General features: G+C 40.4%; 19 non-coding genes and 2 pseudogenes across 19 annotated transcripts; all 21 read right to left on the bottom strand.

The window, feature by feature from the left end:
- Window positions 1–139: 139 nt before the first annotated feature.
- On the bottom strand, window positions 140–303 carry LOC135036395 (U1 spliceosomal RNA). The gene has a single exon (XR_010231163.1). It is a non-coding gene; the product is annotated as a U1 spliceosomal RNA (small nuclear RNA).
- Window positions 304–974: 671 nt separating this feature from the next.
- On the bottom strand, window positions 975–1,137 carry LOC135036377 (U1 spliceosomal RNA). The gene has a single exon (XR_010231150.1). It is a non-coding gene; the product is annotated as a U1 spliceosomal RNA (small nuclear RNA).
- A 152-nt stretch (window positions 1,138–1,289) lies between these two features.
- Window positions 1,290–1,453, bottom strand: LOC135036411 (U1 spliceosomal RNA). The gene has a single exon (XR_010231178.1). It is a non-coding gene; the product is annotated as a U1 spliceosomal RNA (small nuclear RNA).
- Window positions 1,454–2,124: 671 nt separating this feature from the next.
- LOC135036419 (U1 spliceosomal RNA) lies at window positions 2,125–2,287 on the bottom strand. The gene has a single exon (XR_010231186.1). It is a non-coding gene; the product is annotated as a U1 spliceosomal RNA (small nuclear RNA).
- Window positions 2,288–2,439: 152 nt separating this feature from the next.
- Window positions 2,440–2,603, bottom strand: LOC135036404 (U1 spliceosomal RNA). The gene has a single exon (XR_010231172.1). It is a non-coding gene; the product is annotated as a U1 spliceosomal RNA (small nuclear RNA).
- Window positions 2,604–3,274: 671 nt separating this feature from the next.
- On the bottom strand, window positions 3,275–3,437 carry LOC135036422 (U1 spliceosomal RNA). The gene has a single exon (XR_010231189.1). It is a non-coding gene; the product is annotated as a U1 spliceosomal RNA (small nuclear RNA).
- A 152-nt stretch (window positions 3,438–3,589) lies between these two features.
- Window positions 3,590–3,753, bottom strand: LOC135036398 (U1 spliceosomal RNA). The gene has a single exon (XR_010231166.1). It is a non-coding gene; the product is annotated as a U1 spliceosomal RNA (small nuclear RNA).
- Window positions 3,754–4,445: 692 nt separating this feature from the next.
- Window positions 4,446–4,587, bottom strand: LOC135036385 (U1 spliceosomal RNA; annotated as a pseudogene).
- A 152-nt stretch (window positions 4,588–4,739) lies between these two features.
- Window positions 4,740–4,903, bottom strand: LOC135036407 (U1 spliceosomal RNA). Its single transcript, XR_010231174.1, has one exon. It is a non-coding gene; the product is annotated as a U1 spliceosomal RNA (small nuclear RNA).
- A 672-nt stretch (window positions 4,904–5,575) lies between these two features.
- On the bottom strand, window positions 5,576–5,738 carry LOC135036428 (U1 spliceosomal RNA). Its single transcript, XR_010231195.1, has one exon. It is a non-coding gene; the product is annotated as a U1 spliceosomal RNA (small nuclear RNA).
- Window positions 5,739–5,890: 152 nt separating this feature from the next.
- On the bottom strand, window positions 5,891–6,054 carry LOC135036387 (U1 spliceosomal RNA). The gene has a single exon (XR_010231155.1). It is a non-coding gene; the product is annotated as a U1 spliceosomal RNA (small nuclear RNA).
- Window positions 6,055–6,725: 671 nt separating this feature from the next.
- Window positions 6,726–6,888, bottom strand: LOC135036418 (U1 spliceosomal RNA). The gene has a single exon (XR_010231185.1). It is a non-coding gene; the product is annotated as a U1 spliceosomal RNA (small nuclear RNA).
- A 152-nt stretch (window positions 6,889–7,040) lies between these two features.
- Window positions 7,041–7,204, bottom strand: LOC135036394 (U1 spliceosomal RNA). Its single transcript, XR_010231162.1, has one exon. It is a non-coding gene; the product is annotated as a U1 spliceosomal RNA (small nuclear RNA).
- A 665-nt stretch (window positions 7,205–7,869) lies between these two features.
- On the bottom strand, window positions 7,870–8,032 carry LOC135036426 (U1 spliceosomal RNA). The gene has a single exon (XR_010231193.1). It is a non-coding gene; the product is annotated as a U1 spliceosomal RNA (small nuclear RNA).
- Window positions 8,033–8,184: 152 nt separating this feature from the next.
- LOC135036393 (U1 spliceosomal RNA) lies at window positions 8,185–8,348 on the bottom strand. Its single transcript, XR_010231161.1, has one exon. It is a non-coding gene; the product is annotated as a U1 spliceosomal RNA (small nuclear RNA).
- Window positions 8,349–9,040: 692 nt separating this feature from the next.
- On the bottom strand, window positions 9,041–9,182 carry LOC135036379 (U1 spliceosomal RNA; annotated as a pseudogene).
- Window positions 9,183–9,334: 152 nt separating this feature from the next.
- Window positions 9,335–9,498, bottom strand: LOC135036413 (U1 spliceosomal RNA). The gene has a single exon (XR_010231180.1). It is a non-coding gene; the product is annotated as a U1 spliceosomal RNA (small nuclear RNA).
- A 3,476-nt stretch (window positions 9,499–12,974) lies between these two features.
- On the bottom strand, window positions 12,975–13,048 carry TRNAN-AUU (transfer RNA asparagine (anticodon AUU)). Its single transcript has one exon. It is a non-coding gene; the product is annotated as a tRNA-Asn (tRNA).
- Window positions 13,049–21,161: 8,113 nt separating this feature from the next.
- TRNAN-AUU (transfer RNA asparagine (anticodon AUU)) lies at window positions 21,162–21,235 on the bottom strand. The gene has a single exon. It is a non-coding gene; the product is annotated as a tRNA-Asn (tRNA).
- A 2,264-nt stretch (window positions 21,236–23,499) lies between these two features.
- Window positions 23,500–23,573, bottom strand: TRNAY-AUA (transfer RNA tyrosine (anticodon AUA)). Its single transcript has one exon. It is a non-coding gene; the product is annotated as a tRNA-Tyr (tRNA).
- A 2,261-nt stretch (window positions 23,574–25,834) lies between these two features.
- Window positions 25,835–25,908, bottom strand: TRNAN-GUU (transfer RNA asparagine (anticodon GUU)). The gene has a single exon. It is a non-coding gene; the product is annotated as a tRNA-Asn (tRNA).
- Window positions 25,909–26,271: the final 363 nt, after the last annotated feature.

The following is a 26,271-nucleotide window of genomic DNA, read 5'->3' as shown; positions in this document are numbered from 1 at the left end:
GCTGGGGAGGGTCGCTGCTCGGGCACCCCCCTGTCAAGTGAAGGAGATCCAACTGAGGCAGCACAAGGGAACTCTCGAAAGAAGAACAAGGCTAGAGGAAGATCTGAGACAAAGAAATCTGACTTTTACCAGAGCTGAGCAGAGGAAAGCACAAACACAGTCCCCCACTACCACAAATAATGCAGTCGAGTTTCCCACATTTGGGGAAATCACAGGGGTCAGCATACCCAGAATGCAATGAATGAACCTCACCCTGGGAGAACAATCTTCATGACCATGGTATCTCCTATGCAAAATAAGTATGATTTGGGATAGGGCTGGGGAGGGCCGCTGCTCAGGCACATCTCTGTCAAGTAAAGGAGATTCAACTGAGGCAGCACAAGGGAACTCTCATCTGGGGACAACAACTGCAGGGAGAACACATATTTTCAGATGAACATGGGAGGGCAGAAGGCTGCCTAATACCGAAGCACCCCCAAACAACAAACCAAATGCAACAACTAGTGCAAGCATTCCTGGGGGAAGGCCTGCAGCAGATTGATTTGCATATGGTAATGCCATCCAAGCAGTGGGTCAAAGTTGGCTTCAACCCTCGTCTGCATATGAAAAGAGAAAAGGGGCGTGCAGGGCATGGCGGCCTTTTGCAGCGCTTGGGTGACCCTTAGTTCGCATTAAACACCTCCACCCTCCTTCGGTGTGGGGCTCATGTTGGCAATGCCCCAGCCCCTGAAGCATTCAAGCTGATTTCTTGCAGCAGCTGGGTACTGTAACAGCTCCAGAGCTGCTCTGTGAGGCAAGTAAAAGGGTGTGGGCCCTGCAGCACTACCTGTAGTTTGCATTGTGTGTTGGAAGGCACAAAGTAAGCAGACGGGAGAAGTCAGGATAGTGCGCAAGGGCATAGAAGGGAGCGGCTCAAGAAAAGAGAAGTGGAAACAGACAGCAAACTAGGCTGGAGAGAGACCTGAGACAAAGAGATCTGAATTATACGAGAGACGACCAGGGGAAACACAAATTATGCAGTCAAGTTTCCCACATTTGGGGAAATCACAGGGGCAGCACACCCAGAGTGCAATGGGTGAGCCTTGCCCTGGGAGAAGCACCTACATGATCATAGTATCTCACCTGGCAGGTAAGTAGGAGTTGGGCTAGAGCTGGGGAGGGTCGCTGCTCGGGTACCCCCCTGTCAAGTGAAGGAGATCCAACTGAGGCAGCACAAGGGAACTCTCGAAAGAGGAACAAGGCTAGAGGAAGATCTGAGACAAAGAAATCTGATTTTTACCAGAGTTGACCAGAAGAAAGCACAAACACAGTCCCCCACTACCACAAATAATGCAGTCGAGTTTCCCACATTTGGGGAAATCACAGGGGTCATCATACCCAGAATGCAATGAATGAACCTCACCCTGGGAGAACAATCTTCATGACCATGGTATCTCCTATGCAAAATAAGTATGATTTGGGATAGGGCTGGGGAGGGCCGCTGCTCAGGCACATCTCTGTCAAGTAAAGGAGATTCAACTGAGGCAGCACAAGGGAACTCTCATCTGGGGACAACAACTGCAGGGAGAACACATATTTTCAGATGAACATGGGAGGGCAGAAGGCTGCCTAATACTGAAGCACCCCCAAACAACAAACCAAATGCAACAACTAGTGCAAGCATTCCTGGGGGAAGGCCTGCAGCAGATGGATTTGCATATGGTGATGTCATCCAAGCAGTGGGTCAAAGTTGGCTTCAACCCTCGTCTGCATATGAAAAGAAAAAAGGGATGTGCAGGGCATGGCGGCCTTTTTCGGCGCTTGCATGACCCCTAATTCGCATTAAACACCTCCACCCTCCTTAGGTGTGGGGCTCATGTTGGCTATGCCCCAGCACCTGAAGCATTCAAGCGGATTTCTTGCAGCAGCTGGGCACTGTAACAGCTCCAGAGCTGCTCTGTAAGGCAACTAAAAGGGTGTGGGCCCTGCAGCACTACCTGTAGTTCGCATTGTGCGTTGGAAGGCACAAAGTAAGCAGACGGGAGAAGTCAGGATAGTGCGCAAGGGCATAGAAGGGAGCGGCTCAAGAAAAGAGAAGTGGAAACAGACAGCAAACTAGGCTGGAGAGAGACCTGAGACAAAGAGATCTGAATTATACGAGAGCCGACCAGAGGAAACACAAATTATGCAGTCAAGTGTCCCACATTTGGGGAAATCGCAGGAGCAGCACACCCAGAGTGCAATGGGTGAGCCTTGCCCTGGGAGAAGCACCTTCCTGATCATAGTATCTCACCTGGCAGGTAAGTAGGAGTTGGGCTAGAGCTGGGGAGGGTCGCTGCTCGGGCACCCCCCTGTCAAGTGAAGGAGATCCAACTGAGGCAGCACAAGGGAACTCTCGAAAGAAGAACAAGGCTAGAGGAAGATCTGAGACAAAGAAATCTGACTTTTACCAGAGTTGACCAGAAGAAAGCACAAACACAGTCCCCCACTACCACAAATAATGCAGTCGAGTTTCCCATATTTGGGGAAATCACAGGGGTCAGCATACCCAGAATGCAATGAATGAACCTCACCCTGGGAGAACAATCTTCATGACCATGGTATCTCCTATGCAAAATAAGTATGATTTGGGATAGGGCTGGGGAGGGCCGCTGCTCAGGCACAGCTCTGTCAAGTAAAGGAGATTCAACTGAGGAAGCACAAGGGAACTCTCATCTGGGGACAACAACTGCAGGGAGAACACATATTTTCAGATGAACATGGGAGGGCAGAAGGCTGCCTAATACTGAAGCACCCCCAAACAACAAACCAAATGCAACAACTAGTGTAAGCATTCCTGGGGGAAGGCCTGCAGCAGATGGATTTGCATATGGTGATGTCATCCAAGCAGTGGGTCAAAGTTGGCTTCAACCCTCGTCTGCATATGAAAACAAAAAAGGGATGTGCAGGGCATGGCGTCCTTTTGTGGCGCTTGGATGACCCTTAATTCGCATTAAACATCTCCACCCTCCTTCGGTGTGGGGCTCATGTTGGCTTTGCCCCAGCCCCTGAAGCATTCAAGATGATTTCTTGCAGCAGCTGGGCACTGTAACAGCTCCAGAGCTGTTCTGTAAAGCATGTAAAAGGGTGTGGGCCCTGCAGCACTACCTGTAGTATGCATTGTGCGTTGGAAGGCACAAAGTAAGCAGACGGGAGAGGTCAGGATAGTGCGCAAGGGCATAGAAGGGAGCGGCTCAAGAAAAGAGAAGTGGAAACAGACAGCAAACTAGGCTGGAGAAAGACCTGAGACAAAGAGATCTGAATTATACGAGAGCCGACCAGAGGAAACACAAATTATGCAGTCAAGTTTCCCACATTTGGGGAAATCACAGGAGCAGCACACCCAGAGTGCAATGGGTGAGCCTTGCCCTGGGAGAAGCACCTTCCTGATCATAGTATCTCACCTGGCAGGTAAGTAGGAGTTGGGCTAGAGCTGGGGTGGGTCGCTGCTCGGGCACCCCCCTGTCAAGTGAAGGAGATCCAACTGAGGCAGCACAAGGGAACTCTCGAAAGAAGAACAAGGCTAGAGGAAGATCTGAGACAAAGAAATCTGACTTTTACCAGAGCTGAGCAGAGGAAAGCCCAAACACAGTCCCCCACTACCACAAATAATGCAGTCGAGTTTCCCACATTTGGGGAAATCACAGGGGTCAGCATACTCAGAATGCAATGAATGAACCTCACCCTGGGAGAACAATCTTCATGACCATGGTATCTCCTATGCAAAATAAGTATGATTTGGGATAGGGCTGGGGAGGGCCGCTGCTCAGGCACATCTCTGTCAAGTAAAGGAGATTCAACTGAGGCAGCACAAGGGAACTCTCATCTGGGGACAACAACTGCAGGGAGAACACATATTTTCAGATGAACATGGGAGGGCAGAAGGCTGCCTAATACTGAAGCACCCCCAAACAACAAACCAAATGCAACTACTAGTACAAGCATTCCTGGGGGAAGGCCTGCAGCAGATGGATTTGCATATGGTGATGTCATCCAAGCAGTGGGTCAAAGTTGGCTTCAACCCTCATCTGCATATGAAAAGAGAAAAGGGGCGTGCAGGGCATGGCGGCCTTTTGCGGCGCTTGGATGACCCCTAGTTCGCATTAAACACCTCCACCCTCCTTCGGTGTGGGGCTCATGTTGGCTATGCCCCAGCCCCTGAAGCATTCAAGCTGATTTCTTGCAGCAGCTGGGCACTGTAACAGCTCCAGAGCTGCTCTGTAAGGCAAGTAAAAGGGTGTGGGCCCTGCAGCACTACCTGTAGTTCGCATTGTGCGTTGGAAGGCACAAAGTAAGCAGATGGGAGAAGTCAGGATAGTGCGCAAGGGCATAGAAGGGAGCGGCTCAAGAAAAGAGAAGTGGAAACAGACAGCAAACTAGGCTGAAGAGAGACCTGAGACAAAGAGATCTGAATTATATGAGAGCCGACCAGGGGAAACACAAATTATGCAGTCAAGTTTCCCACATTTGGGGAAATCAAAGGGGCAGCACACCCAGAGTGCAATGGGTGAGCCTTGCCCTGGGAGAAGCACCTACATCATCATAGTATCTCACCTGGCAGGTAAGTAGGAGTTGGGCTAGAGCTGGGGAGGGTCGCTGCTCGGGCACCCCCCTGTCAAGTGAAGGAGATCCAACTGAGGCAGCACAAGGGAACTCTCGAAAGAAGAACAAGGCTAGAGGAAGATCTGAGACAAAGAAATCTGACTTTTACCAGAGCTGACCAGAGGAAAGCACAAACACAGTCCCCCACTACCACAAATAATGCAGTCGAGTTTCCCACATTTGGGGAAATCACAGGGGTCATCATACCCAGAATGCAATGAATGAACCTCACCCTGGGAGAACAATCTTCATGACCATGATATCTCCTATGCAAAATAAGTATGATTTGGTATAGGGCTGGGGAGGGCCGCTGCTCAGGCACATCTCTGTCAAGTAAAGGCGATTCAACTGAGGCAGCACAAGGGAACTCTCATCTGGGGACAACAACTGCAGGGAGAACACATATTTTCAGATGAACATGGGAGGGCAGAAGGCTGCCTAATACTGAAGCACCCAAAAAACAACAAACCAAATGCAACAACTAGTGCAAGCATTCCTGGGGGAAGGCCTGCAGCAGATGGATTTGCATATGGTGATGTCATCCAAGCAGTGGGTCAAAGTTGGCTTCAACCCTCGTCTGCATATGAAAAGAAAAAAGGGATGTGCAGGGCATGGCGGCCTTTTGCGGCGCTTGCATGACCCCTAATTCGCATTAAACACCTCCACCCTCCTTCGGTGTGGGGCTCATGTTGGCTATGCCCCAGCACCTGAAGCATTCAAGCTGATTTCTTGCAGCAGCTGGGCACTGTAACAGCTCCAGAGCTGCTCTGTAAGGCAAGTAAAAGGGTGTGGGCCCTGCAGCACTACCTGTAGTTCGCATTGTGCGTTGGAAGGCACAAAGTAAGCAGACGGGAGAAGTCAGGATAGTGCGCAAGGGCATAGAAGGGAGCGGCTCAAGAAAAGAGAAGTGGAAACAGACAGCAAACTAGGCTGGAGAGAGACCTGAGACAAAGAGATCTGAATTATACGAGAGCCGACCAGAGGAAACACAAATTATGCAGTCAAGTGCCCCACATTTGGGGAAATCGCAGGAGCAGCACACCCAGAGTGCAATGGGTGAGCCTTGCCCTGGGAGAAGCACCTTCCTGATCATAATATCTCACCAGGCAGGTAAGTAGGAGTTGGGCTAGAGCTGGGGAGGGTCGCTGCTAGGGCACCCCCCTGTCAAGTGAAGGAGATCCAACTGAGGCAGCACAAGGGAACTCTCGAAAGAAGAACAAGGCTAGAGGAAGATCTGAGACAAAGAAATCTGACTTTTACCAGAGCTGAGCAGAGGAAAGCACAAACACAGTCCCCCACTACCACAAATAATGCAGTTGAGTTTCCCACATTTGGGGAAATCACAGGGGTCAGCATACCCAGAATGCAATGAATGAACCTCACCCTGGGAGAACAATCTTCATGACCATGGTATCTCCTATGCAAAATAAGTATGATTTGGGATAGGGCTGGGGAGGGCCGCTGCTCAGGCATATATCTGTCAAGTAAAGGAGATTCATCTGAGGCAGCACAAGGGAACTCTCATCTGGGGACAACAACTGCAGGGAGAACACATATTTTCAAATGAACATGGGAGGGCAGAAGGCTGCCTAATACTGAAGCACCCCCAAACAACAAACCAAATGCAACAACTAGTACAAGCATTCCTGGGGGAAGGTCTGCAGAAGACGGATTTGCATACAGTGATGTCATCCAAGCAGTGGGCCAAAGTTGGCTGGAACCCTCATCTGCATATGAAAAGAGAAAAGGGGTATGCAGGGCATGGCGGCCTTTTGCGGCGCTTGGATGACCCTCAGTTCGCATTAAACACCCCCACCCTCCTTCGGTGTGGGGCTCATGTTGGCAATGCCCCAGCCCCTGAAGCATTCCAGCTGATTTCTTGCAGCAGCTGGGCACTGTAACAGCTCCAGAGCTGCTCTGTAAGGCAACTAAAAGGGTGTGGGCCCTGCAGCACTACCTGTAGTTCGCATTGTGCGTTGGAAGGCACAAAGTAAGCAGACGGGAGAAGTCAGGATAGTGCGCAAGGGCATAGAAGGGAGCGGCTCAAGAAAAGAGAAGTGGAAACAGACAGCAAACTAGGCTGGAGAGAGACCTGAGACAAAGAGATCTGAATTATACGAGAGCCGACCAGAGGAAACACAAATTATGCAGTCAAGTGTCCCACATTTGGGGAAATCGCAGGAGCAGCACACCCAGAGTGCAATGGGTGAGCCTTGCCCTGGGAGAAGCACCTTCCTGATCATAGTATCTCACCTGGCAGGTAAGTAGGAGTTGGGCTAGAGCTGGGGAGGGTCGCTGCTCGGGCACCCCCCTGTCAAGTGAAGGAGATCCAACTGAGGCAGCACAAGGGAACTCTCGAAAGAAGAACAAGGCTAGAGGAAGATCTGAGACAAAGAAATCTGACTTTTACCAGAGCTGACCAGAGGAAAGCACAAACACAGTCCCCCACTACCACAAATAATGCAGTCGAGTTTCCCACATTTGGGGAAATCACAGGGGTCAGCATACCCAGAATGCAATGAATGAACCTCACCCTGGGAGAACAATCTTCATGACCATGGTATCTCCTATGCAAAATAAGTATGATTTGGGATAGGGCTGGGGAGGGCCGCTGCTCAGGCATATCTCTGTCAAGTAAAGGAGATTCAACTGAGGCAGCACAAGGGAACTCTCATCTGGGGACAACAACTGCAGGGAGAACACATATTTTCAAATGAACATGGGAGGGCAGAAGGCTGCCTAATACTGAAGCACCCCCAAACAACAAACCAAATGCAACAACTAGTACAAGCATTCCTGGGGGAAGGTCTGCAGAAGACGGATTTGCATACAGTGATGTCATCCAAGCAGTGGGCCAAAGTTGGCTGGAACCCTCATCTGCATATGAAAAGAGAAAAGGGGTATGCAGGGCATGGCGGCCTTTTGCGGCGCTTGGATGACCCTTAGTTCGCATTAAACACCCCCACCATCCTTCGGTGTGGGGCTCATATTGGCAATGCCCCAGCATTCAAGCTGATTTCTTGCAGCAGCTTGGCACTGTAACAGCTCCAGAGCTGCTCTGTAAGGCAAGTAAAAGGTTGTGGGCCCTGCAGCACTACCTGTAGTTTGCATTGTGCATTGGAAGGCACAAAGTAAGCAGACAGGAGTAGAAGTCAGGATAGTGCACAAGGGTATAGAAGGGAGGGGCTCAAAAAAAAAGAAGTGGAAACAGACAGCAAACTAGGCTGGAGAGAGACCTGAGACAAAGAGATCTGAATTATATGAAAGCCGACCAGTGGAAACACAAATTATGCAGTCAAGTTTCCCACATTTGGGGAAATCACAGGAGCAGCACACCCAGAGTGCAATGGATGAGCCTTGCCCTGGGAGAAGCACCTTCATGATCATAGTATCTCACCTGGCAGGTAAGTAGGAGTTGGGCTAGAGCTGGGGAGGGTCGCTGCTCGGGCACCCCCCTGTCAAGTGAAGGAGATCCAACTGAGGCAGCACAAGGGAACTCTCGAAAGAAGAACAAGGCTAGAGGAAGATCTGAGACAAAGAAATCTGACTTTTACCAGAGCTGACCAGAGGAAAGCACAAACACAGTCCCCCACTACCACAAATAATGCAGTCGAGTTTCCCACATTTGGGGAAATCACAGGGGTCAGCATACCCAGAATGCAATGAATGAACCTCACCCTGGGAGAACAATCTTCATGACCATGGTATCTCCTATGCAAAATAAGTATGATTTGGGATAGGGCTGGGGAGGGCCGCTGCTCAGGCACATCTCTGTCAAGTAAAGGAGATTCAACTGAGGCAGCACAAGGGAACTCTCATCTGGGGACAACAACTGCAGGGAGAACACATATTTTCAGATGAACATGGGAGGGCAGAAGGCTGCCTAATACTGAAGCACCCCCAAACAACAAACCAAATGCAACAACTAGTGCAAGCATTCCTGGGGGAAGGCCTGCAGCAGATGGATTTGCATATGGTGATGTCATCCAAGCAGTGGGTCAAAGTTGGCTTCAACCCTCGTCTGCATATGAAAAGAGAAAAGGGGCATGCAGGGCATGGCGGCCTTTTGCGGCGCTTGGATGACCCCTAGTTCGCATTAAACACCTCCACCCTCCTTCGGTGTGGGGCTCATGTTGGCTATGCCCCAGCCCCTGAAGCATTCAAGCTGATTTCTTGCAGCAGCTGGGCACTGTAACAGCTCCAGAGCTGCTCTGTAAGGCAAGTAAAAGGGTGTGGGCCCTGCAGCACTACCTGTAGTTCGCATTGTGCGTTGGAAGGCACAAAGTAAGCAGATGGGAGAAGTCAGGCTAGTGTGCAAGGGCATAGAAGGGAGCGGCTCAAGAAAAGAGAAGTGGAAACAGACAGCAAACTAGGCTGAAGAGAGACCTGAGACAAAGAGATCTGAATTATATGAGAGCCGACCAGGGGAAACACAAATTATGCAGTCAAGTGTCCCACATTTGGGGAAATCAAAGGGGCAGCACACCCAGAGTGCAATGGGTGAGCCTTGCCCTGGGAGAAGCACCTTCCTGATCATAGTATCTCACCTGGCAGGTAAGTAGGAGTTGGGCTAGAGCTGGGGAGGGTCGCTGCTCGGGCACCCCCCTGTCAAGTGAAGGAGATCCAACTGAGGCAGCACAAGGGAACTCTCGAAAGAAGAACAAGGCTAGAGGAAGATCTGAGACAAAGAAATCTGACTTTTACCAGAGCTGACCAGAGGAAAGCACAAACACAGTCCCCCACTACCACAAATAATGCAGTCGAGTTTCCCATATTTGGGGAAATCACAGGGGTCATCATACCCAGAATGCAATGAATGAACCTCACCCTGGGAGAACAATCTTCATGACCATGATATCTCCTATGCAAAATAAGTATGATTTGGGATAGGGCTGGGGAGGGCCGCTGCTCAGGCACATCTCTGTCAAGTAAAGGCGATTCAACTGAGGCAGCACAAGGGAACTCTCATCTGGGGACAACAACTGCAGGGAGAACACATATTTTCAAATGAACATGGGAGGGCAGAAGGCTGCCTAATACTGAAGCACCCCCAAACAACAAACCAAATGCAACAACTAGTACAAGCATTCCTGGGGGAAGGTCTGCAGAAGACGGATTTGCATACAGTGATGCTGGGCCCATAACCCAGAGGTAGGCAGATTGAAACTATCCTCTGCTATATGCATTTTTTTTGTGTTAATTAAAGTAATCCAAAACTGGGATTGATATTTTGTCTCTTTTATTTTTACTTAAAGTACAATAACTTTTACCATTTTAATTTGTTTTAATAGTATATTGACAGTATTGTTTTCTTTCAAAAATCCACTTCATTTTCTTTACCCTATTATTAAAATGGTAATTGACAAAAACAAACTACATTGTCACCAGAAGAGCAATACAAAATGTACAAGTGATATATTAAAATCATCTTTCCAGCTTGAATTTCAATGATGCATTGGGGCAACGATTTTGTGAGAAACATCTTCACCCTTAAATAAAGATTTTCTTAATTCCTTACCTGTGTGCTAATTAGATATCACCTTGTTTTCACATTAAACAGACTTCCACATGAGAAAGCAGCAAGGATGCAGTGGCGTTAATGTTTCCTGGTGTCAACCTGTATTATTTCAGTAGACATTGAAATGAGGATGCATCTTGCTGCCTTTCCAATGAAGCAAGTTTAATTTAGTAATAGGTGAAAAACCATCCTTACAAAGGTGTTAATCAGAGACTTGGCTTTGTGGACACTTTTCAGAGAACAAATTTGTTAGCATAAAAATAAAGCCAGAAAATAAAGAGCTGTTTAATCACTCAATTGGATTTTTCTGCCAGCATATTTTTTTTCTCTGCAACCCACTGCTAAATTGTGCTTCCTAGCTGTTTTTATAAAATCACTGAATCAAATCTAACTCTGATTACATCAGAGAAGGCCAGGTACCCTACACCATAAAAGGGGGTATGAAATTTTGACTGTCTACTTAAAGATCACCAAAATCTGATAACAAGGTCAATTAGGTCCCTGGGTGGGATTGAACCACCAACCTTTTGGTTAATAGCCATACATACTAACTGATTGCGCCACAGAGACACTTTGCAAAAGTCCATACTGACAAAGGCTAATAAGCATTCATCTAAAACGTTTCCTAGAAAAACTTTAAAAAGTCAATAATCTGGAAAGTTTTTGTAAGATGTTTCTTCCATCAACCAACGAAGAAACACATTGGTACTTTCCCATGATGAGTGAGTGCTTCAGGATCTCTTGAACTTACATGTGCAGCAGAGTACTGCAATGGAAGCATGCTGGGCCCATAACCCAGAGGTAGGCAGATTGAAACTATCCTCTGCTATATGCATTTTTTTGTTTGTTAATTAAAGTAATCCAAAACTGGGATTGATATTTTGTCTGTTTTATTTTTACTTAAAGTACAATAACTTTTACCATTTTAATTTGTTTTAATAGTATATTGACAGTATTGTTTTCTTTCAAAAATCCACTTCATTTTCTTTACCCTATTATTAAAATGGTAATTGACAAAAACAAACTACATTGTCACCAGAAGAGCAATACAAAATGTACAAGTGATATATTAAAATCATCTTTCCAGCTTGAATTTCAATGATGCATTGGGTCAACAATTTTGTGAGAAACATCTTCACCCTTAAATAAAGATTTTCTTAATTCCTTACCTGTGTGCTAATTAGATATCACCTTGTTTTCACATTAAACAGACTTCCACATGAGAAAGCAGCAAGGATGCAGTGGCGTTAATGTTTCCTGGTGTCAACCTGTATTATTTCAGTAGACATTGAAATGAGGATACATCTTGCTGCCTTTCCAATGAAGCAAGTTTAATTTAGTAATAGGTGAAAAACCATCCCTACAAAGGTGTTAATCAGAGACTTGGCTTTGTGGACACTTTTCAGAGAACAAATTTGTTAGCATAAAAATAAAGCCAGAAAATGAAGAGCTGTTTAATCACGCAATTTGATTTTTTTGCCAGCATATTTCTTTTTCTCTGCAACCCACTGCTAAATTGTGCTTCCTAGATGTTTTTATAAAATCACTGAATCAAATCTAACTCTGATTACATCAGAGAAGGCCAGGTACCCTACACCATAACAGGGGGTATGAAATTTGACTTGTCTACTTAAAGATCACCAAAATCTGATAACAAGGTCAATTACGTCCCTGGGTGGGATTGAACCACCAACCTTTTGGTTAATAGCCGTACACACTAACTGATTGCGCCACAGAGACACTTTGCAAAAGTACATACTGACAAATGCTAATAAGCATTCATCTGAAACGTTTCCTAGAAAAACTTAAAAAAGTCAATAATCTGGAGAGTTTTTGTAAGATGTTTCTTCTATCAACCAACGAAGAAACACATTGGTACTTTCCCATGATGAGTGAGTGCTTCAGGATCTCTTGCACTTACATGTGCAGCAGAGTACTGCAATGGAAGCATGCTGGGCCCATAACCCAGAGGTAGGCAGATTGAAACTATCCTCTGCTATATGCATTTTTTTTTTGTTAATTAAAGTAATCCAAAACTGGGATTGATATTTTGTCTCTTTTATTTTTACTTAAAGTACAATAACTTTTACCATTTTAATTTGTTTTAATAGTATATTGACAGTATTGCTTTCTTTCAAAAATCCACTTCATTTTCTTTACCCTATTATTAAAATGGTAATTGACAAAAACAAACTACATTGTCACCAGAAGAGCAATACAAAATGTACAAGTGATATATTAAAATCATCTTTCCAGCTTGAATTTCAATGTTGCATTGGGTCAACAATTTTGTGAGAAACATCTTCACCCTTAAATAAAGATTTTCTTAATTCCTTACCTGTGTGCTAATTAGATATCACCTTGTTTTCACATTAAACAGACTTCCACATGAGAAAGCAGCAAGGATGCAGTGGCATTAATGTTTCCTGGTGTCAACTTGTATTATTTCAGTAGACATTGAAATGAGGATGCATCTTGCTGCCTTTCCAATGAAGCAAGTTTAATTTAGTAATAGGTGAAAAACCATCCTTACAAAGGTGTTAATCAGAGACTTGGCTTTGTGGACACTTTTCAGAGAACAAATTTGTTAGCATAAAAATAAAGCCAGAAAATGAAGAGCTGTTTAATCACTCGATTGGATTTTTCTGCCAGCATATTTTTTTTCTCTGCAACCCACTGCTAAATTGTGCTTCCTAGCTGTTTTTTATAAAATCACTGAATCAAATCTAACTCTGATTACATCAGAGAAGGCCATGTACCCTACACCATAAGAGGAGGTTTGAAATTTTGACTTGTCTACTTAAATATCACCAAAATCTGATCACAAGGTTAATTACGTCCCTGGGTGGGATTGAACCACCAACCTTTTGGTTAATAGCCAAACACACTAACCGATTGCGCCACAGAGACACTTTGCAAAAGTCCATACTGACAAAGGCTAATAAGCATTCATCTAAAACGTTTCCTAGAAAAACTTTAAAAAGTCAATAATCTGGAGAGTTTTTGTAAGATGTTTCTTCCATCAACCAACGAAGAAACACATTGGTACTTTCCCATGATAAGTGAGTGCTTCAGGATCTCTTGCACTTACATGTGCAGCAGAGTACTGCAATGGAAGCATGCTGGGCCCATAACCCAGAGGTAGGCAGATTGAAACTATCCTCTGCTATATGCATTTTTTTGTTTGTTAATTAAAGTAATCCAAAACTGGGATTGATATTTTGGCTCTTTTATTTTTACTTAAAGTACAATAACTTTTACCATTTTAATTTGTTTTAATAGTATATTGACAGTATTGTTTTCTTTCAAAAATCCACTTAATTTTCTTTACCCTATAATAAAATGGTAATTGACAAAAACAAACTACATTGTCACCAGAAGAGCAATACAAAATGTACAAGTGATATATTAAAATCATCTTTCCAGCTTGAATTTCAATGATGCATGGGGGCAACGATTTTGTGAGAAACATCTTCACCCTTAAATAAAGATTTTCTTAATTCCTTACCTGTGTGCTAATTAGATATCACCTTGTTTTCACATTAAACAGACTTCCACATGAGAAAGCAGCAAGGATGCAGTGGCGTTAATGTTTCCTGGTGTCAACCTGTATTATTTCAGTAGACATTGAAATGAGGATGCATCTTGCTGCCTTTCCAATGAAGCAAGTTTTATTTAGTAATAGGTGAAAAACCATCCTTACAAAGGTGTTAATCAGAGACTTGGCTTTGTGGACACTTTTCAGAGAACAAATTTGTTAGCATAAAAATAAAGCCAGAAAATAAAGAGCTGTTTAATCACTCAATTGGATTTTTCTGCCAGCATATTTTTTTTCTCTGCAACCCACTGCTAAATTGTGCTTCCTAGCTGTTTTTATAAAATCACTGAATCAAATCTAACTCTGATTACATCAGAGAAGGCCAGGTACCCTACACCATAACAGGGGGTTTGAAATTTTGACTTGTCTACTTAAAGATCACCAAAATCTGATAACAAGGTCAATTAGGTCCCTGGGTGGGATTGAACCACCAACCTTTTGGTTAATAGCCGTACATACTAACTGATTGCGCCACAGAGACACTTTGCAAAAGTCCATACTGACAAAGGCTAATAAGCATTCATCTAAAACGTTTCCTAGAAAAACTTTAAAAAGTCAATAATCTGGAGAGTTTTTGTAAGATGTTTCTTCCATCAACCAACGAAGAAACACATTGGTACTTTCCCATGATGAGTGAGTGCTTCAGGATCTCTTGAACTTACATGTGCAGCAGAGTACTGCAATGGAAGCATGCTGGGCCCATAACCCAGAGGTAGGCAGATTGAAACTATCCTCTGCTATATGCATTTTTTTTTTGTTAATTAAAGTAATCCAAAACTGGGATTGATATTTTGTCTCTTTTATTTTTACTTAAAGTACAATAACTTTTACCATTTTAATTTGTTTTAATAGTATATTGACAGTATTGTTTTCTTTCAAAAATCCACTTCATTTTCTTTACCCTATTATTAAAATGGTAATTGACAAAAACAAACTACATTGTCACCAGAAGAGCAATACAAAATGTACAAGTGATATATTAAAATCACATTTCCAGCTTGAATTTCAATGATGCATTGGGGCAACGATTTTGTGAGAAACATCTTCACCCTTAAATAAAGATTTTCTTAATTCCTTACCTGTGTGCTAATTAGATATCACCTTGTTTTCATATTAAACAGACTTCCACATGAGAAAGCAGCAAGGATGCAGTGGCGTTAATGTTTCCTGGTGTCAACTTGTATTATTTTAGTAGACATTGAAATGAGGATGCATCTTGCTGCCTTTCCAATGAAGCAAGTTTAATTTAGTAATAGGTGAAAAACCATCCTTACAAAGGTGTTAATCAGAGACTTGGCTTTGTGGACACTTTTCAGAGAACAAATTTGTTAGCATAAAAATAAAGCCAGAAAATGAAGAGCTGTTTAATCACTCAATTGGATTTTTCTGCCAGCATATTTTTTTTCTCTGCAACCCACTGCTAAATTGTGCTTCCTAGCTGTTTTTATAAAATCACTGAATCAAATCTAACTCTGATTACATCAGAGAAGGCCAGGTACCCTACACCATAACAGGGGGTTTGAAATTTTGACTTGTCTACTTAAAGATCACCAAAATCTGATAACAAGGTCAATTAGGTCCCTGGGTGGGATTGAACCACCAACCTTTTGGTTAATAGCCGTACACACTAACTGATTGCGCCACAGAGACACTTTGCAAAAGCACATACTGACAAAGGCTAATAAGCATTCATCTAAAACGTTTCCTAGAAAAACTTTCAAAAGTTAATAATCTGGAGAGTTTTTGTAAGATGTTTCTTCCATCAACCAACGAAGAAACACATTGGTACTTTCCCATGATGAGTGAGTGCTTCAGGATCTCTTGCACTTACATGTGCAGCAGAGTACTGCAATGGAAGCATGCTGGGCCCATAACCCAGAGGTAGGCAGATTGAAACTATCCTCTGCTATATGCATTTTTTTTTTGTTAATTAAAGTAATCCAAAACTGGGATTGATATTTTGTCTCTTTTATTTTTACTTAAAGTACAATAACTTTTACCATTTTAATTTGTTTTAATAGTATATTGACAGTATTGTTTTTTTTCAAAAATCCACTTCATTTTCTTTACCCTATTATTAAAATGGTAATTGACAAAAACAAACTACATTGTCACCAGAAGAGCAATACAAAATGTACAAGTGATATATTAAAATCATCTTTCCAGCTTGAATTTCAATGTTGCATTGGGTCAACAATTTTGTGAGAAACATCTTCACCCTTAAATAAAGATTTTCTTAATTCCTTACCTGTGTGCTAATTAGATATCACCTTGTTTTCACATTAAACAGACTTCCACATGAGAAAGCAGCAAGGATGCAGTGGCGTTAATGTTTCCTGGTGTCAACCTGTATTATTTCAGTAGACATTGAAATGAGGATGCATCTTGCTGCCTTTCCAATGAAGCAAGTTTAATTTAGTAATAGGTGAAAAACCATCCCTACAAAGGTGTTAATCAGAGACTTGGCTTTGTGGACACTTTTCAGAGAACAAATTTGTTAGCATAAAAATAAAGCCAGAAAATGAAGAGCTGTTTAATCACGCAATTTGATTTTTTTGCCAGCATATTTCTTTTTCTCTGCAACCCACTGCTAAATTGTGCTTCCTAGATGTTTTTATAAAATCACTGAATCAAATCTAACTCTGATTACATCAGAGAAGGCCAGGTACCCTACACCATAACAGGGGGTATGAAATTTGACTTGTCTACTTAAATATCACCAAAATCTGATCACAAGGTTAACTACGTCCCTGGGTGGGATTGAACCACCAACCTTTTGGTTAATAGCCAAACACACTAACTGATTGCGCCACAGAGACACTTTGCAAAAGTCCATACTGACAAAGGCTAATAAGCATTCATCTAAAACGTTTCCTAGAAAAACTTTAAAAAGTCAATAATCTGGAGAGTTTTTGTAAGATGTTTCTTCCATCAACCAACGAAGAAACACATTGGTACTTTCCCATGATGAGTGAGTGCTTCAGGATCTCTTGCACTTACATGTGCAGCAGAGTACAGCAATGGAAGCATGCTGGGCCCATAACCCAGAGGTAGGCAGATTGAAACTATCCTCTGCTATATGCATTTTTTTGTTTGTTAATTAAAGTAATCCAAAACTGGGATTGATATTTTGGCTCTTTTATTTTTACTTAAAGTACAATAACTTTTACCATTTTAATTTGTTTTAATAGTATATTGACAGTATTGTTTTCTTTCAAAAATCCACTTCATTTTCTTTACCCTATTATTAAAATGGTAATTGACAAAAACAAACTACATTGTCACCAGAAGAGCAATACAAAATGTACAAGTGATATATTAAAATCATCTTTCCAGCTTGAATTTCAATGATGCATTGGGGCAACGATTTTGTGAGAAACATCTTCACCCTTAAATAAAGATTTTCTTAATTCCTTACCTGTGTGCTAATTAGATATCACCTTGTTTTCACATTAAACAGACTTCCACAAGAGAAAGCAGCAAGGATGCAGTGGCGTTAATGTTTCCTGGTGTCAACCTGTATTAATTCAGTAGACATTGAAATGAGGATGCATCTTGCTGCCTTTCCAATGAAGCAAGTTTAATTTAGTAATAGGTGAAAAACCATCCTTACAAAGGTGTTAATCAGAGACTTGGCTTTGTGGACACTTTTCAGAGAACAAATTTGTTAGCATAAAAATAAAGCCAGAAAATAAAGAGCTGTTTAATCACTCAATTGGATTTTTCTGCCAGCATATTTTTTTTCTCTGCAACCCACTGCTAAATTGTGCTTCCTAGCTGTTTTTATAAAATCACTGAATCAAATCTAACTCTGATTACATCAGAGAAGGCCAGGTACCCTACACCATAACAGGGGGTTTGAAATTTTGACTTGTCTACTTAAATATCACCAAAATCTGATCACAAGGTCAATTACGTCCCTGGGTGGGATTGAACCACCAACCTTTTGGTTAATAGCCAAACACACTAACCGATTGCGCCACCGAGACACTTTGCAAAAAGTACATACTGACAAAGGCTAATAAGCATACATCTAGAACGTTTCCTAGAAAAATATTAAAAAATCAATAATCTGGAGAGTTTTTGTAAGATGTTTCTTCCATCAACCAATGAATAAACACATTGGTACTTTCCCATGATGAGTGAGTGCTTCAGGATCTCTTGCACTTACATGTGCAGCAGAGTACTGCAATGGAAGCATGCTGGACCCATAACCCAGAGGTAGGCAGATTGAAACTATCCTTTGCTATATGCATTTTTTTTTGTTAATTTAAGTAATCAAAACTGGGATTGATATTTTTGCTCTTTTATTTTTACTTAAAGTACAATAACTTTTACCATTTTAATTTGTTTTAATAGTATATTGACAGTATAGTTTTCATTCAAAAATCCACTTAATTTTCTTTACCCTATTATTAAAATGGTAATTGACAAAAAAAACTACATTGTCACCAGAAGAGCAATACAAAATATACAAGTGATATATTAAAATCATCTTTCCAGCTTGAATTTCAATGATGCATTGGGGCAACAATTTTGTGAGAAACATCTTCACCCTTAAATAAAGATTTTCGTAATTTCTTACCTGTGTGCTAATTAGATATCACCTTGTTTTCACATTAAACAGACTTCCACATGAGAAAGCAGCAAGGATGCAGTGGCTTTAATGTTTCCTGGTGTCAACCTGTATTATTTCAGTAGACATTGAAATGAGGATGCATCTTGCTGCCTTTCCAATGAAGCAAGTTTAATTTAGTAATAGGTGAAAAACCATCCTTACAAAGGTGTTAATCAGAGACTTGGCTTTGTGGACACTTTTCAGAGAACAAATTTGTTAGCATAAAAATAAATTCCAGAAAATGAAGAGCTGTTTAATCACTCAATTGGATTTTTCTGCCAGCATATTTTTTTTCTCTGCAACCCACTGCTAAATTGTGCTTCCTAGCTGTTTTTTTATAAAATCACTGAATCAAATCTAACTCTGATTACATCAGAGAAGGCCAGGTACCCTACACAATAAGAGGGGGTTTGAAATTTTGACTTGTCTACTTAAATATCACCAAAATCTGATCACAAGGTCAATTACGTCCCTGGGTGGGATTGAACCACCAACCTTTTGGTTAATAGCCAAACACACTAACCGATTGCGCCACCGAGACACTTTGCAAACAGTACATACTGACAAAGGCTAATAAGCATACATCTAGAACGTTTCCTAGAAAAATATTAAAAAATCAATAATCTGGAGAGTTTTTGTAAGATGTTTCTTCCATCAACCAATGAATAAACACATTGGTACTTTCCCATGATGAGTGAGTGCTTCAGGATCTCTTGCACTTACATGTGCAGCAGAGTACTGCAATGGAAGCATGCTGGACCCATAACCCAGAGGTAGGCAGATTGAAACTATCCTTTGCTATATGCATTTTTTTTTGTTAATTTAAGTAATCAAAACTGGGATTGATATTTTTGCTCTTTTATTTTTACTTAAAGTACAATAACTTTTACCATTTTAATTTGTTTTAATAGTATATTGACAGTATAGTTTTCTTTCAAAAATCCACTTAATTTTCTTTACCCTATTATTAAAATGGTAATTGACAAAAAAAACTACATTGTCACCAGAAGAGCAATACAAAATGTACAAGTGATATATTAAAATCATCTTTCCAGCTTGAATTTCAATGATGCATTGGGGCAACAATTTTGTGAGAAACATCTTCACCCTTAAATAAAGATTTTCGTAATTTCTTACCTGTGTGCTAATTAGATATCACCTTGTTTTCACATTAAACAGACTTCCACATGAGAAAGCAGCAAGGATGCAGTGGCGTTAATGTTTCCTGGTGTCAACCTGTATTATTTCAGTAGACATTGAAATGAGGATGCATCTTGCTGCCTTTCCAATGAAGCAAGTTTAATTTAGTAATAGGTGAAAAACCATCCCTACAAAGGTGTTAATCAGAGACTTGGCTTTGTGGACACTTTTCAGAGAACAAATTTGTTAGCATAAAAATAAAGCCAGAAAATGAAGAGCTGTTTAATCACGCAATTTGATTTTTTTGCCAGCATATTTCTTTTTCTCTGCAACCCACTGCTAAATTGTGCTTCCTAGATGTTTTTATAAAATCACTGAATCAAATCTAACTCTTATTACATCAGAGAAGGCCAGGTACCCTACACCATAACAGGGGGATATGAAATTTGACTTGTCTACTTAAAGATCAACAAAATCTGATAACAAGGTCAATTAGGTCCCTGGGTGGGATTGAACCACCAACCTTTTGGTTAATAGCTGTACATACTAACTGATTGCGCCACAGAGACACTTTGCAAAAGTCCATACTGACAAAGGCTAATAAGCATTCATCTAAAACGTTTCCTAGAAAAACTTTAAAAAGTCAATAATCTGGAGAGTTTTTGTAAGATGTTTCTTCCATCAACCAACGAAGAAACACATTGGTACTTTCCCATGATGAGTGAGTGCTTCAGGATCTCTTGAACTTACATGTGCAGCAGAGTACTGCAATGGAAGCATGCTGGGCCCATAACCCAGAGGTAGGCAGATTGAAACTATCCTCTGCTATATGCATTTTTTTTTTTTGTTAATTAAAGTAATCCAAAACTGGGATTGATATTTTGTCTCTTTTATTTTTACTTAAAGTACAATAACTTTTACCATTTTAATTTGTTTTAATAGTATATTGACAGTATTGTTTTCTTTCAAAAATCCACTTCATTTTCTTTACCCTATTATTAAAATGGTAATTGACAAAAACAAACTACATTGTCACCAGAAGAGCAATACAAAATGTACAAGTGATATATTAAAATCATCTTTCCAGCTTGAATTTCAATGTTGCATTGGGTCAACAATTTTGTGAGAAACATCTTCACCCTTAAATAAAGATTTTCTTAATTCCTTACCTGTGTGCTAATTAGATATCACCTTGTTTTCACATTAAACAGACTTCCACATGAGAAAGCAGCAAGGATGCAGTGGCGTTAATGTTTCCTGGTGTCAACTTGTATTATTTCAGTAGACATTGAAATGAGGATGCATCTTGCTGCCTTTCCAATGAAGCAAGTTTAATTTAGTAATAGGTGAAAAACCATCCTTACAAAGGTGTTAATCAGAGACTTGGCTTTGTGGACACTTTTCAGAGAACAAATTTGTTAGCATAAAAATAAAGCCAGAAAATGAAGAGCTGTTTAATCACTCGATTGGATTTTTCTGCCAGCATATTTTTTTTCTCTGCAACCCACTGCTAAATTGTGCTTCCTAGCTGTTTTTTATAAAATCACTGAATCAAATCTAACTCTGATTACATCAGAGAAGGCCATGTACCCTACACCATAAGATGAGGTTTGAAATTTTGACTTGTCTACTTAAATATCACCAAAATCTGATCACAAGGTTAATTATGTCCCTGGGTGGGATTGAACCACCAACCTTTTGGTTAATAGCCAAACACACTAACCGATTGCACCACAGAGACACTTTGCAAAAGTCCATACTGACAAAGGCTAATAAGCATTCATCTAAAACGTTTCCTAGAAAAACTTTAAAAAGTCAATAATCTGGAGAGTTTTTGTAAGATGTTTCTTCCATCAACCAACGAAGAAACACATTGGTACTTTCCCATGATGAGTGAGTGCTTCAGGATCTCTTGCACTTACATGTGCAGCAGAGTACTGCAATGGAAGTATGCTGGGCCCATAACCCAGAGGTAGGCAGATTGAAACTATCCTCTGCTATATGCATTTTTTTGTTTGTTAATTAAAGTAATCCAAAACTGGGATTGATATTTTGGCTCTTTTATTTTTACTTAAAGTACAATAACTTTTACCATTTTAATTTGTTTTAATAGTATATTGACAGTATAGTTTTCTATCAAAAATCCACTTAATTTTCTTTACCCTGTTATTAAAATGGTAATTGACAAAAAAACTACATTGTCACCAGAAGAGCAATACAAAATGTACAAGTGATATATTAAAATCATCTTTCCAGCTTGAATTTCAATGATGCATTGGGGCAACAATTTTGTGAGAAACATCTTCACCCTTAAATAAAGATTTTCGTAATTCCTTACCTGTGTGCTAATTAGATACCACCTTGTTTTCACATTAAACAGACTTCCACATGAGAAAGCAGCAAGGATGCAGTGGCGTTAATGTTTCCTGGTGTCAACCTGTATTATTTCAGTAGACATTGAAATGAGGATACATCTTGCTGCCTTTCCAATGAAGCAAGTTTAATTTAGTAATAGGTGAAAAACCATCCCTACAAAGGTGTTAATCAGAGACTTGGCTTTGTGGACACTTTTCAGAGAACAAATTTGTTAGCATAAAAATAAAGCCAGAAAATAAAGAGCTGTTTAATCACTCAATTGGATTTTTCTGCCAGCATATTTTTTTTCTCTGCAACCCACTGCTAAATTGTGCTTCCTAGCTGTTTTTATAAAATCACTGAATCAAATCTAACTCTGATTACATCAGAGAAGGCCAGGTACCCTACACCATAACAGGGGGTTTGAAATTTTGACTTGTCTACTTAAAGATCACCAAAATCTGATAACAAGGTCAATTAGGTCCCTGGGTGGGATTGAACCACCAACCTTTTGGTTAATAGCCGTACATACTAACTGATTGCGCCACAGAGACACTTTGCAAAAGTCCATACTGACAAAGGCTAATAAGCATTCATCTAAAACGTTTCCTAGAAAAACTTTAAAAAGTCAATAATCTGGAGAGTTTTTGTAAGATGTTTCTTCCATCAACCAACGAAGAAACACATTGGTACTTTCCCATGATGAGTGAGTGCTTCAGGATCTCTTGAACTTACATGTGCAGCAGAGTACTGCAATGGAAGCATGCTGGGCCCATAACCCAGAGGTAGGCAGATTGAAACTATCCTCTGCTATATGCATTTTTTTTTTGTTAATTAAAGTAATCCAAAACTGGGATTGATATTTTGTCTCTTTTATTTTTACTTAAAGTACAATAACTTTTACCATTTTAATTTGTTTTAATAGTATATTGACAGTATTGTTTTCTTTCAAAAATCCACTTCATTTTCTTTACCCTATTATTAAAATGGTAATTGACAAAAACAAACTACATTGTCACCAGAAGAGCAATACAAAATGTACAAGTGATATATTAAAATCATCTTTCCAGCTTGAATTTCAATGTTGCATTGGGTCAACAATTTTGTGAGAAACATCTTCACCCTTAAATAAAGATTTTCTTAATTCCTTACCTGTGTGCTAATTAGATATCACCTTGTTTTCACATTAAACAGACTTCCACATGAGAAAGCAGCAAGGATGCAGTGGCGTTAATGTTTCCTGGTGTCAACTTGAATTATTTCAGTAGACATTGAAATGAGGATGCATCTTGCTGCCTTTCCAATGAAGCAAGTTTAATTTAGTAATAGGTGAAAAACCATCCTTACAAAGGTGTTAATCAGAGACTTGGCTTTGTGGACACTTTTCAGAGAACAAATTTGTTAGCATAAAAATAAAGCCAGAAAATGAAGAGCTGTTTAATCACTCGATTGGATTTTTCTGCCAGCATATTTTTTTTCTCTGCAACCCACTGCTAAATTGTGCTTCCTAGCTGTTTTTTATAAAATCACTGAATCAAATCTAACTCTGATTACATCAGAGAAGGCCAGGTACCCTACACAATAAGAGGGGGTTTGAAATTTTGACTTGTCTACTTAAATATCACCAAAATCTGATCACAAGGTCAATTACGTCCCTGGGTGGGATTGAACCACCAACCTTTTGGTTTATAGCCGAACACACTAACCGATTGCGCCACCGAGACACTTTGTAAACAGTACATACTGACAAAGGCTAATAAGCATACATCTAGAACGTTTCCTAGAAAAATATTAAAAAATCAATAATCTGGAGAGTTTTTGTAAGATGTTTCTTCCATCAACCAATGAATAAACACATTGGTACTTTCCCATGATGAGTGAGTGCTTCAGGATCTCTTGCACTTACATGTGCAGCAGAGTACTGCAATGGAAGCATGCTGGACCCATAACCCAGAGGTAGGCAGATTGAAACTATCCTTTGCTATATGCATTTTTTTTGTTAATTTAAGTAATCAAAACTGGGATTGATATTTTTGCTCTTTTATTTTTACTTAAAGTACAATAACTTTTACCATTTTAATTTGTTTTAATAGTATATTGACAGTATAGTTTTCTTTCAAAAATCCACTTAATTTTCTTTACCCTATTATTAAAATGGTAATTGACAAAAAAAACTACATTGTCACCAGAAGAGCAATACAAAATGTACAAGTGATATATTAAAATCATCTTTCCAGCTTGAATTTCAATGATGCATTGGGGCAACGATTTTGTGAGAAACATCTTCACCCTTAAATAAAGATTTTCTTAATTCCTTACCTGTGTGCTAATTAGATATCACCTTGTTTTCATATTAAACAGACTTTTACATGAGAAAGCAGCAAGGATGCAGTGGCGTTAATGTTTCCTGGTGTCAACCTGTATTATTTCAGTAGACATTGAAATGAGGATGCATCTTGCTGCCTTTCCAATGAAGCAAGTTTAATTTAGTAATAGGTGAAAAACCATCCTTACAAAGGTGTTAATCAGAGACTTGGCTTTGTGGACACTTTTCAGAGAACAAATTTGTTAGCATAAAAATAAAGCAAGAAAATAAAGAGCTGTTTAATCACTCAATTGGATTTTTCTGCCAGCATATTTTTTTTCTCTGCAACCCACTGCTAAATTGTGCTTCCTAGCTGTTTTTATAAAATCACTGAATCAAATCTAACTCTGATTACATCAGAGAAGGCCAAGTACCCTACACCATAACAGGGGGTTTGAAATTTTGACTTGTCTACTTAAAGATCACCAAAATCTGATAACAAGGTCAATTAGGTCCCTGGGTGGGATTAAACCACCAACCTTTTGGTTAAAAGCCATACATACTAACTGATTGCGCCACAGAGACACTTTGCAAATTTCCATACTGACAAAGGCTAATAAGCATTCATCTAAAACGTTTCCTAGAAAAACTTTAAAATGTCAATAATCTGGAGAGTTTTTGTAAGATGTTTCTTCCATCAACCAACGAAGAAACACATTGGTACTTTCCCATGATGAGTGAGTGCTTCAGGATCTCTTGCACTTACATGTGCAGCAGAGTACTGCAATGGAAGCATGCTGGGCCCATAACCCAGAGGTAGGCAGATTGAAACTATCCTCTGCTATATGCATTTTTTTTTGTTAATTAAAGTAATCCAAAACTGGGATTGATATTTTGTCTCTTTTATTTTTACTTAAAGTACAATAACTTTTACCATTTTAATTTGTTTTAATAGTATATTGACAGTATTGTTTTCTTTCAAAAATCCACTTCATTTTCTTTACCCTATTATTAAAATGGTAATTGACAAAAACAAACTACATTGTCACCAGAAGAGCAATACAAAATGTACAAGTGATATATTAAAATCATCTTTCCAGCTTGAATTTCAATGATGCATTGGGTCAACAATTTTGTGAGAAACATCTTCACCCTTAAATAAAGATTTTCTTAATTCCTTACCTGTGTGCTAATTAGATATCACCTTGTTTTCACATTAAACAGACTTCCACATGAGAAAGCAGCAAGGATGCAGTGGCGTTAATGTTTCCTGGTGTCAACTTGTATTATTTCAGTAGACATTGAAATGAGGATGCATCTTGCTGCCTTTCCAATGAAGCAAGTTTAATTTAGTAATAGGTGAAAAACCATCCTTACAAAGGTGTTAATCAGAGACTTGGCTTTGTGGACACTTTTCAGAGAACAAATTTGTTAGCATAAAAATAAAGCCAGAAAATGAAGAGCTGTTTAATCACTCGATTGGATTTTTCTGCCAGCATATTTTTTTTCTCTGCAACCCACTGCTAAATTGTGCTTCCTAGCTGTTTTTTATAAAATCACTGAATCAAATCTAACTCTGATTACATCAGAGAAGGCCATGTACCCTACACCATAAGAGGAGGTTTGAAATTTTGACTTGTCTACTTAAATATCACCAAAATCTGATCACAAGGTTAATTACGTCCCTGGGTGGGATTGAACCACCAACCTTTTGGTTAACAGCCAAACACACTAACCGATTGCGCCACAGAGACACTTTGCAAAAAGTACATACTGACAAAGGCTAATAAGCATACATCTAGAACGTTTCCTAGAAAAACATTAAAAAATCAATAATCTGGAGAGTTTTTGTAAGATGTTTCTTCCATCAACCAACGAATAAACACATTGGTACTTTCCCATGATGAGTGAGTGCTTCAGGATCTCTTGCACTTACATGGGCAGCAGAGTACTGCAATGGAAGCATGCTGGACCCATAACCCAGAGGTAGGCAGATTGAAACTATCCTTTGCTATATGCATTTTTTTTGTTAATTTAAGTAATCAAAACTGGGATTGATATTTTTGCTCTTTTATTTTTACTTAAAGTACAATAACTTTTACCATTTTAATTTGTTT

This window comes from Pseudophryne corroboree, unplaced genomic scaffold (assembly GCF_028390025.1).
Source record: "Pseudophryne corroboree isolate aPseCor3 unplaced genomic scaffold, aPseCor3.hap2 scaffold_645, whole genome shotgun sequence".
NCBI lineage: Eukaryota > Metazoa > Chordata > Amphibia > Anura > Myobatrachidae > Pseudophryne > Pseudophryne corroboree.
The sequence above is the reverse complement of the archived record's forward strand: the minus strand, read 5'-3'. Positions and strand labels throughout refer to the sequence as shown.